At 32.5% G+C, this 12,047-nt stretch overlaps 1 long non-coding RNA gene across 2 annotated transcripts; it reads left to right on the top strand.

The window, feature by feature from the left end:
- Positions 1–7,686, top strand: LOC147388279 (uncharacterized). 2 transcript variants are annotated; one of them, XR_015171119.1, is made up of 7 exons: positions 1–158; positions 993–1,116; positions 5,063–5,172; positions 5,283–5,351; positions 6,109–6,261; positions 6,384–6,476; positions 7,447–7,686. It is a non-coding gene; the product is annotated as an uncharacterized LOC147388279 (long non-coding RNA). The 2 variants fall into 2 exon arrangements; XR_015171118.1 differs by lacking the exon at positions 7,447–7,686 and having other exon boundaries at positions 3–158; positions 6,384–6,936.
- The last annotated feature ends 4,361 nt before the right edge of the window (positions 7,687–12,047 follow it).

The raw sequence follows: 12,047 nt of genomic DNA on the forward strand, positions 1-12,047 counted from the left end.
AATATATATGTATCATCTCGACTGAACTGTATATATTTTTTTCTTCTAACCAGCTCTCCTCCTCTGAATTAGGGCTTGTGACGTTGACCTCCATTTCTGAATTTGTGGATCTCTGCAGCTAATTTGTTCAAGAAATCATATCTCCATCACCCGAACCTGTAAGTAACAACTCTCTCTCTCTCTGAACTTCGCTTGAAGTCTCTCTATAATGGCGACACCATTCGAAGCTTCATCTCTCGATCATATTCGACACCACCATTGAATCTCTGATTTCAGAATCAGAAATCAAAATCTCTGATTTATAATTTTAGGTTTTCTTCCAATTAGAGCCGAAAACTCAAATTTCAAATTCTCAATAGAGCTTCAACAAACGCAGACGTTCATTGAATCTCTCTCTCTCTCTCTCTCTCTCTCTCTCTCTCTCTCTCTCTCAAACCATTGGATCTAGTTTACAGTTATGAAGAATTTAGGTTGATTACCAAAAACAAAGTTTCTTCTTTTCTAGGTTTGGTTGATTAGGAAAAACATAATTTCATCTTTCTATTTTCTGATTTTGAGTCTTCTGTGCCGAGTGAAGTTGATTATGGTAAGAAAAATTATTTTTATTTGGAATCTGATTTATGTAATTTGTAGAGATCTACGATTCTCAAGTTTTTCTTATCAGATTGATCTCTTTTTCTGATCATGTTTGATTTGAATTCTAATCAAATCAAACATATTTTACATGTTTGAATCTATTACTATAGCCAATGCTTGCATATTCATCGATTCTTTACAATTAAAGATTAACCAAAACACTTCACATCCACACAATTACTTCAGATAGATAAGTTCCACATATACTATGTGCTCTTGATTTCCCTTTGTTGGTCCTAATTTTTCTTTGTTTAATCCTTTTTTTGTAATTTGGTTTCTCTTTTTAATTGTTTATATTATATTGTTATCAATAGATTTTGGCAAAGGAGAATAAATCTGTTTTTATGATTGGACAGGTATGTAACTGCAGGAGCACATTGGTTTAGTGGTGCTTTCAACAAGGTGGCAAAGGTTGGACAAGTTGCAAGTTCGAAAACCAGAGAAAAATTTCAGTTAGCTGTATCCAACTTGACTGCAACAGTGAGTTCTGTTAATACTTCTTTGTGAATTATTTTCATTATGATGATGACAAACAACACTTTAGATACCAGCAAACAAAAAAGTGATGCACCATCATGGCTATAGTTAATTCTATTAAGTAAAAACTCAGTGGATGATCTTAAGCAATGGTCTTTGGATTTGTTGGATTCCTTGCAAAAGAGAGAGGCCATCTATCAAGTGGGTACAATTTTCTCGAAAATATATATATATATTGTGTGATTGGGCAAATTTAGAATAATGCATTGATTTCAGTATTTTCCATGAAGCTCATCTTATTAGTTTTTATTTAGTCCAAGATGATATAAATGGATGTGCTCATTTAGTAGGATGGATCTTGTTGGCTGATTAGTTGAAAGAGATGAAATGAAATTGCACTAGGAATGCATCATTGGCTAAGCAATTATTTAGTTTTGCTATCACTGAGAATTTATTGCATTGTTTGCTCATGTCTCTTATCTCACGCTTATTCCGAGAAATAAGGTTGACTAAAACATTATGTTGAATGTCAGAATATGATTTATGTATTCCATGTATTAAGTTTTGAAATGTGTAATAATCCATAATTTTAATATTGTGAATAGTAGTACTATATCATCTATAAAAAGCAAATATGTACTTCACCCCATATGTCCAATTGGTTTTGTTATTGCTAGTTCAAGTTGGTTGTGTGTAGAAAAAAGGAAGTTCAGTCAGAATAAACAATGGCACTGTAATCATTGACCAAAAGAGGCAACTAGAGCCATGGATTGCAATGACAAGAAAAGAATTTTGGAAAAATAGGTGAATAGTGCGAGGAAAAATTTGAATAGGAGGATTTTTGGAAATACTTGTGATTTATAATGACCTAGTCTTGAATAGATTCACAAAGCAAGATATACCTTTCTACATGCACGGGTATGAGAAGGTTTATCGTTAATAGGACTCTTATAGCCAAAGCAAGTAGAATTGGAGCATTATTAGGCACCTAAGTAGATAAATAACTAAAATAAAATATGCCAGAGAAGATTGGCCTGGGGCACTGCAGGTTTTCGTCATCAGTTAATCTATGGTTAGTAACAGATTATACAAGTCCAAATTAAGGATTTTGAAGTTTCAAATACTGAATAGAGAAGTCACCTCTTTCAGTCCTAATGCTAACCAATCTGCATCATCCTGCATTTAAGAAAATGTCTCAATAAGTTTGAACAAATTATCTGAAACATAAACTGAGGGCACAATGAGAATTCTGCACAATTTTCTTGGCTGCATCATATAGAACTCTTCCATATCTTCAATAAACCTTTAACCATAATCTTTTGTCATTCAGTGGGGACCCCAGTTAGATCATACAGCTGGCATTTAAAAACAAAAGGGGGCTGGCTTGTGTCAATTTCAACAGCTGGAAACAGCTCCTTTGTATTATCTAAGTCAGTGCTACTTTTATACTCAGATCGGTTTTTTGGAGTAGTGGTTGGTTAACATGGCATCTAAGCGCTAGGTTTGTATTGGTCACAGGTTTGATTCTTTCCACCCTTATGGGTGAGGAGGAGTGTTGAGTGTATATTTTCCTCCACTCTCGGGTGTGTCATACCCCAGTTAAGCCCTGTGACCCTCTTATATTCATAGTTCTCCCCTCATCCAAATGAAAGGATGCACACCCTATAAAAGAAATATGGCGGTTGGATTTATTTGCAGAATGTGGTTAAAGTTTAATGGGATACATGCCATGTTCACTCGGTCCTTGGAAGGCAATCCTCCCTGTTGAGTTGTCCTTCACAATGAAACAAGTATGTGTAAAGATAAAATCATAATTGTTATCTGTGGCAAATTTCTGAACAAAAATTAAGTTTGCCTTGTATGCCACTTAACAGAGAAGAAGACTTACTCCCTAACAAGGAAAATAGATGTATTATCCTTTTATTCTTTTTCGATTGTTTTAATTTTTAAATTGGGTCCTCATGTAGCATATAAATGTGTCGAGTAGACAAGGTTTCAAGCTTGGCCAGTATACCAGTCTGATGAGTTTGGATCTGGATAAATGATTTTGGTTCCAATAAGGATCCAATTTCATAATCGATTGGATATGTTCTGGATCAACCATGTCCCTGTTCTGGATCAACATATATATATATATATCCCATCAAAAGTGGTTACTAATTATTGGTAAAAAATTGATGGTCCACATTCTAAATCACTTTTGATTGGGTTAGAAGGTTTGGAATGGTCTGATATTTTGTGAGGATGATCTTCTCATCATAGAGATCATCCTCTCAAAATATCAGCTCAATCCGAAACTACTAACCCATATTTTGAAAAACCATTGTTTTTACATATGTTTTTACTTATGTCCCATGAACCGTCCCCTATATATATATGAGTTTTTCTATATATGATTATCAAATTGGATTTATTTAGTGAAAAAGAATATTATTATCAAATTAGATTTGCATCCTAATATTGGGATCTGATAAAAACCAATCCGACTCAGAAAATATTAGCCCTCTTTACACAAGGGTTTTTAGATTTGTGATAGAAAATTTTAAAACAAAATCAGGGTTCATGCATTTTTACCCTTCTTTACACAGTTTTTAAGATTAGTTTAATTCAAAATTTAATAATTAAAAAATAGTTTAAACAAGATAGAATCGTCCGCAAAATTTTCCTAGGAGTTGAATTTGACAGAAGTTCTAATCAGTGGTTTTATTATTTAGGAAAACCGTGAATTATTCAAATGTTTCATACCTCCCATTGAAGTGAGACTACTTCATTGAAAGGCTGTCGATTTGGTCCATTGACCGCTAATAAATTCTGGCCCACATGAAAATATAGCGGTTATATATAAAGATGAGAAGTACAAACCATAAGAGATTTCAGAAAATTGAACTTCAATATCTCTAATCTCCCTGTTGAGATGATGCACATAGCAAGGTTCATTGCTCCCAAATACTTCCATTCTGTAAACAACGTGTTTTTGTTATATCATTTAGTTTACTAATTTTATTACAGATTTCTCCAGATGCATAGAGTCCTTTCCTGGTTATGGGAAGCTCAAACTGATTCACTTACAAATCATTCTGCAAGGTTTGACATGATATGAACTTTTGAGTGGTTTCTCGGTCCTATGACTACTTAGTCATCATCAAAAGACATTATGTCTATCAAATTCTTTAACCGGGACTACTATTTTCTGAACATCTCAAACTATGGGTAGGTGTAAGATAGAGTTCGATATGTCTCCACGAGCTTGAGGGCAACTTGGTTAGCCACGTAGACTCCAAACCCTTGTGTGATTATAGTTATTAAATGTTCAAGTATATAAATATGTAGATCCAAAACTACTTTTTATCTGCTTTGTTCCATTGTCTCAATCCACACTTGGAATGAAATAAATCACAAGAGATACCACAGCTGTTGATCAGTAGAGTTGGAGATGAAGTTAAGACCTTGGCCCACTCAAACATAATGTGTCAGCGCAGGTCATTGTAGACAATTGAAAGCAGAAATGTTTCTCAAAACAGGGTTTTAGTTGATCACCATTGTAGATAATCGTGCTAATTATTCAATTGGAAGGCATGCGTATTCTTCATTAAGAGTAATTTAACATATTTTCGGCTAAGTATATCTCGAATCACAAAAAATTCATCATTTGGTTTGCTACCACCTTAACCTCTCACTATACTCCACTATCTCCATGAATCTCAAGCTTTCATATTCTGAAGTATTTGAGATCATGGTCCTTCAATTAATGGCATGCTTTTATTTGCTATTACATCTCTAATATATTGTACATATGCACATACTATGCTTAAACAACTCTCTAATATATTGTACAAATGCCATCCTTTTGTCTTACTACTCTAGCATGGTGATGAAGGTCGTTTACAATTTTATTCCTACATATAAACAAGTACGGTCTGATTTTAAGGTTTCTATTTTGACTCATCAGTTCACCCTGTTTCGGAAACAAAGTGATGACGATCCAGTATTTGACTTTGAAATTGCAACAATCGTCTTTGACGAGGTTGAGAATGATCTTAATGCATTGGACAGAGTTCTGTGAGTGTTCAACCTCCTTTTTTTCTGGTTCTTTAGGATTATGATTTGATTTTGATGATTAAGGGGAGAAAATTGTTTTAATGCTCTTGGGTTCCTCTGTTCATCTACAGGGTAAAGGATTGTGTCGATTTCTAAAAGGTTGTTACCAATGTTAAGGACATCAAGGGTCACAACACCAAGTAATTTACAGTTTTTTTTTCCCCCTAATTTGTTTTCACTGTATATGATTCCAGAATTAACACTTGGTTTGATTTTTTTTTGTCCCATTAGGATCTGTCACTACCATCCTTTGATACCATCATTACTATACTTAACAATCTGAAACTCGAGGCTAATCTAGATACCAGAGATTAATAAAAAATAAGACAAAAAGAAACAAATTGGATTTTCTTATATTTCTGTTTGTTGGGTAAAATTGGATTTATTTTCACAACAGACTAGGTACAGGGAGAGTTACAAATGTTTGCATTGCATTCTCCAGTTCTCTGGAGAACTTAATCTTGAAGAGTGAGTTTGGATCTGAGCTCTACATCGTATATTTCCCACTACACAATTAATCTAATAACTAGGATTGAAACAATGAATTTTTTTTGTTTCTCACTAAGAAATGCAAATGGTTGGGCGTCGAATATGTCTACAGCGATTAAAAGATGAATAGCTACGTGTAATCCTTTGCTCTATTAGGTAATGTGGGGTGCCTATGTTGAAAGCCTCCTAAAATGTCTTTTTTTGTTTTTCTCTTTTTGGTAGATAATCTAACATCTAAGATTGGTTCTCTTGCAAGTAAAAGCACTCTATATGGAATATGGATTACTTAATACAATGAATATGATTTGAAGCTTCATGGTTATTGTATATATTTCTTTCTAGAATTTTGTAATCAGAAGTTTCTTGACTGATGAAAAACCATCATTTGGCGTTTCATTTCATTGGTAGGAAGTTCTGGTGCATTCCAGCAGCTATTTAGCAATTAAAGATGCAGCCAAACTTGTCAGCTTTGTCAAATCTTGCATAACAATTAGTGAAGTTACAATACCTTCTATTTCAACTTGTATCAAGTAGATGAATCTTTATCTTGAAACTGTAGAGGTAATATTTTTCTTTTGTTCTTGTTGTCATTGTTGTTGTTTTTGGTTTCCTATAGAAACTACATAGTCTTTCATTTATTTTTGTGATACATACAATGGAATAAGAAAATCATGTGCATGCAGGTTATTGGGCACATTTGCTATTACATGGTAATAACTGTAACCAACCTGAAAAATCTTGTGAACAAATGGTGGTGTGGTGCTGCTCCAATTATGGTACGATCTGTTCTATGCTTCATTTATGCACTTATACTCATGCTTTTTAGTGGGTTTGATCTCTTTTACTTGTGAATTTATAAAGGTAGATGGAGAAAGATTGCATGATTTTGTAACGGTTAACTTAGGCAGATCTTAGAAAATTGGCCATTAGATGGTCTCAATGGTTAGTTTTAATGTGGATTGATAAAGCCTTCAAAAAGGCATAGAAAGACAAGGAGTTGGTGTTACCCGACACCCAAACAACCCTTAAAGGTCTTCTAAGCATATTAAAATCTCCCTGACAACCATATTAAAATCTCCTACAGATGTGGTCAAGGAGGTACAACCTCCCACACCAGAATTACCTTCTCTTTCTAGGTGTTCTTTCTTCTTTAGTTTAATATATGATGCTTGTCATGTGGATTATAAACGTTAAGTTGAGTTTTGTGTTAATGGGATGGCTATAGGTTGCATTTGATATTACTTTGTTATATACTCTGTTTTCTTTGTATTTGTTAAAACTACAACTCCTGTTGATATATGTTGTCATAGTTGATGTGTGGACTTGCACCACTTCAGGTTTTTTAGATATCCTACATATGCTTTTATCTCTTGAGATTTATATCATACATTATAGAATTTATTTACATTAGATGGTATATATTAAAACCATATATAAATTACATAAATATTAGTTGAAAATTGAATATTTGAATAAATTAAAATTTTCTTTGTTATCTGTCAGCATAATATCTAACACATGGGAAACAATTAGTTTCTATTCATGTAAAATCTTATTTTTCTTTGATATGGAAAGTTAGTCTTTAAAAAAAAATCTCGTAATTTGATGCATAATAACACACTTGTGAGCCTATCTTCGAAAGAGTACTTCTGAATTGCATTCTAGATTTTTCGTGAAATTATTTTGTATTAATTTCTGTCTATTACTCATATTCATGTAAAATCTTCATGTTTTATTCCTATGAAGTCTTCTTGCAATATATATATATTTCAAAAAGGGAAGAAGATAATGGGTTCTATGCTGGTCATGCGGGTGAGCATATTTCAGAATTAACTTCGTAACTTTCTTAATGCATTGTTGGTGGTTAGGAATTTGTAAATTACATCATCAACTTCATTGTTGATTGATCCTTTTTTTTTTTTTTGCAAGAATTTTTGTAATACTAGTTAATTTTGTAAATTATGACATGTCTTTTTTGTTTTTTTTTTTGGTATAAATTAACACGACAGAATGTTGAAAATAGTAGTTGTAAAAATAAATATTACTTTAGATATCTGTTTTTCAAAAAACGATGTCTAAAGTCATATCATAGACATTGGTATGGGTTGGCTTCAGACACATGCGTTCTTAAAAACTTTAGACATCGGTTTTACCGGTGTATAAAAATATCAGATTTAAGACATTATTACCGTAGACATCTGAATTTAAACCGATGTCTAAAGTATGCTTTTGTACTGGTGATGAGAGACTAAAGAAATTAACTGGAATACCCTCCTCTTCAATCTTTTGCTAAAAGCTTGTCATCTTTAAACTTTTGTTTTCCTCTTAAGAGTTATTTTCACACAATCATCCACATTTTCTCAAACCCAAAACCAGTGAGGGAAGAGAGTAACAAAATGAGGGAAAGAATGAGAGGAAAGAAACCCACATGAAGATTTCAAGAGTTCTAAATAGAGTGTGAGAGCATAGAGACTTTTCTTTGACGCCGTCTTATAAAAAGTTGAAAATGAACTTTAAGGAAATATCGTAGAGAAGATTTTCTTTAAAAAAAAATAAACTTTAGAAGAATAATAAAAGGGTTTCTCTGTTTGGACTGAAGTTGATGTATTCTTGTTGAGCAATCAAAAACTGATTTTTTTTCTCACCCTATATATTTTAGATTCCTTTTCTATGATTCTTAAAGAAGGGAAAGGGATCTTATTTGGATTCCTTTTCTATGATTCTAGGACTTCTTACTTAAAGAAAAATCTTAACAGAAGAAGACAGTTCTAGATATTTGGTGTTCATTTATTATTTTGGTTCATTCAATTTCATTAATTGGTATGTTATAAAAACAAAAAATTCTCTCTCATCATCATCATCTTGCACCTCTTTAAAAAAATCTCACTAAAACTCTGTGTTTTTATGTGTAGTTTAGTAACTTTAGTCAGTCTCTTGAATTTTAACATAGTAAGATTAATATGTTGGGTTTAGTTATAAATGATTTTTTACTACCAATTATTGTTGATCGTTCAGTTTTTTATCGGGCGGTGGTGGTTCGTGTACACCTTGCAAGGCTCACTTCTAACTTGAACAATTTTGGATCACTAATTCAGCACTGTAAGTATAATAATATATTAATTCATTTTATAATCTGGACTGCTAAATCAATCCACTACCTTAAGATATTGCCACAAAAAACAAAACCCTTATCAGATGATCCAAGCCGTCTAATTTTTAGAACACTTAATCATGTTGGCTTTGATCTTATTGAAACCTATTTGGTGGGCCCATAGTTTGGATTGGTTGCAAATCAACACGATCCGAACCATTGACAGCCTATTGTCTAGGATGGGCTGAGTTTTTGAGTCAACTTATTGAGTTGGTTCGAACAAATCTTATATCAATTTAATACTAAATTCAATTAAGTCAAGTTCACTATATGTTTTAAACCATAGTTTAAATCCAATACAGTATTATAACATTATTCTCTCTCCTCAATGAGTGAAGGATGAGGAAGTCAAAGTCAACAATAGATATCTACCATCAATAAATAAATACATTTCTTTTATAAATCTTTAAATATTGGGCAATATGTGGACCAGTCCATTAGAAAGTTTAAAAAGTCCATTAGAGATCCTTAGCGCATCTGAAACTGAAAGTACTGAAACCAGTTCTTTATGTGTCCCACTTGCATTAGCTTAAAGCCCTAAAAAGCTAAAGGAGTGAATGACACTTCAGATTACATTCTCTTCTTCTGATCTTGTTTCTTCGATTCAATTCTTTCTGTTCTTGACCAGTCTCTTTTGTTTTGACTTTTCAAACTTATTGTGTGTTTGGTAACACTTTTAAAGTATAAAATTCAGATTTCAGAAGCTTTATTTTCATTAGTTTCGTTTCAAACTTCAGAATCGAAATTTAAAAGTTTTGAACCGGCAATGAGAAGCGTTGGATGAAATTTATGAAATCTGATTTTTTAATTTCCCGACTTTAAGACTTCAGAAGTGTTACCAAACATAGTCTTAATGAACTAAAACATTTGATTAACTAAAAGCATTGTCACAAAATACTTAGAATTTTTTCGAAAAATAGGAAAAATTCGGCGAATAAGAGCTTGCTCGTAATTTGATTGTTAAACTGGGAAAAAAAAATTTCCAATGGATTGAATCAATCCTATAGTTCTTTTTTCCATTATGGAAACCCTAATTCCATAATGCACATATATATATATATATAATATATATATTTTCCAATTTTTTTCTAAATCTTTCATGCATTGAACATAATTGAAATGGGTTTGACCCAGTCCATTGACAGTTCTAAACCCCTTACTATTGTAAAGAAAATGGCCTAAATACCCTCACCTTCAAGCTCTACCAACAAAATAAGAATCCCTATTTTTTCTCCCAATGCCTACCAAAAGACTTAAGGAGAGAGTGATGAGTGAGCTTCTAGAGAGAGTTTTCTTTGAATAAGTCCTACAAAAAATTGAAAATGTACTTTTAAGGAAAGAGAGTAGAAAGGATTTTCTTTTAAGAAGAATAAATTTTGGAAGAAGAAGAAAAGGGGCTGTAAGGGATGTTAAGAAGAAAGTGTTCTTTGATGGGTATTTTAGAAACACCCCCCTTTAAAATTGGTGATAATAAGTTTATCCCGTTACAAAATGCAAGATTAGGTTTACCCCCTTTTGACCGTAAGTCAATGTTGTATTTTCTTGATGATTTAACAGTGAAATTTTGATTGAGTAGTTCTAGTATTTAAAGAGTATTTATAAAAAATTTCAAAATTTCACCGTTCAATCATCGAGAAAATGCAACATTGACTTACAGTCAAGGGGTAAGCCTAATCTTGCATTTTGCAAGGAGATAAACCTAATATCACTGATTTTAAGGGGGGTGTTTCTAAAATACCTTCTTTGATTGGATTGAAGTGGATGGATTCTTGAAAAAAAGTAATTTTTTTTTCTGTCTTACTATGTATTTTAAACTCTTTTCCCATGATTATTAAAGAAGAGAGTGGGATCTTCTCTTTCTAGGAATTCTTATTTAAAGTCAAATCTTTCAAGATGTCAGTCAGATATAGATGTTTGGTGTTGATTTTTAATTTTGGTGTCATTTAATTTAATTTCATTAATTAATATGTTATAAGAAAAAGTTTCTCTCTCTCTACAATCTCATTTGGTCATCATCTTCAATCTAACTTGTGTTTGATGATTGTTCAGTTTTAATTGGACGGTGGAGATTTGAGTACACTTTGTGAGGCTTAGTTCTAACATGAGCAATTTCGGACCATTAATTCGGCACTGTAAGTATAATAATATAGTGATTGCATTATAAAGCTAAAGCTTGAGAATCAATCCTATCTGATGATCCAAGCCATCCAATGTTTAGACCATTTAATCATGTTAGCTTTGATCTTATCAAGACCTATCTGGTGGGCCCATTGATTAAATGGTCTAGATTGATGGGCATACAAAACTCGAAAACTCAACTCAAGTGCTACCTATCTGACTCAATGATTTGCAAGTCCCAAGGAAAATAACTGTATACCCTTTTCCCCTGTTGTGTAGAATGAGTTTTGAGTTTTTGAGTCAACTTAGTGAGTTGGTTCAAACAAATTTTATATCGAGTTAATACTAAATTCAATTGAGTCAAGTTGACTTGGCCGAGTTTCGAGTTGACTTTATATTTTAAACCACAGCTTAAAGCCTTAAACATAATACTTTCAGTATCATAAGATTATTCTCTCTCCTCAATGGGTGAAGGATGAGAAAGTCAAAGTCAACAATAGATATCTACCATCAATAAAAATCTTTAAATGGTAGGCAATGTGTGAACCATTAGAAAGTTTTAAAAGTCCATAAAAGAGATCCTTAGCATCTGAAACTAAAAGTACTAAAACCACTTCTTTATGCATCCTACTTGCATTAACTTAAAGCCCTAAAACTCTAAAGGAGTGAATGACACTTCAGATTACATTCTCTTCTTTTGATCTTATTTCTTTAATTCTTAATTCTTGACCAGTCTCTTCTCTTTTGACTTTTCAAACTTAATGAACTAAAACATTTGATTAACTAAAAGCATTGTCACAAAATACAAATATTAGGAGAAAATCGACGAATAAGAGCTTTCCCGTAAAAAAAAGTGTATTTCGATCGATTGAATCAAATCCTAACCTCCACCTTTTTCATCTCTCAAAACCATAATTCCATTATCCATTTGTTTTTTTTCTTAAAAACATCATTTTTTCTAAATTTTTCCTTAATTGAAGGGAATTGAAAATGGGTCTGACCCGATCCATTGACAGCTCTAAACCCATTGCCATTCACAATTAGTAAAAGCAGTGAGAATAAAAAGACCTAAATGCCC

Source organism: Akebia trifoliata, chromosome 13, assembly GCF_017979445.1.
Source record: "Akebia trifoliata isolate Shusen 1 chromosome 13, ASM1797944v1, whole genome shotgun sequence".
NCBI classification, from domain to species: domain Eukaryota; kingdom Viridiplantae; phylum Streptophyta; class Magnoliopsida; order Ranunculales; family Lardizabalaceae; genus Akebia; species Akebia trifoliata.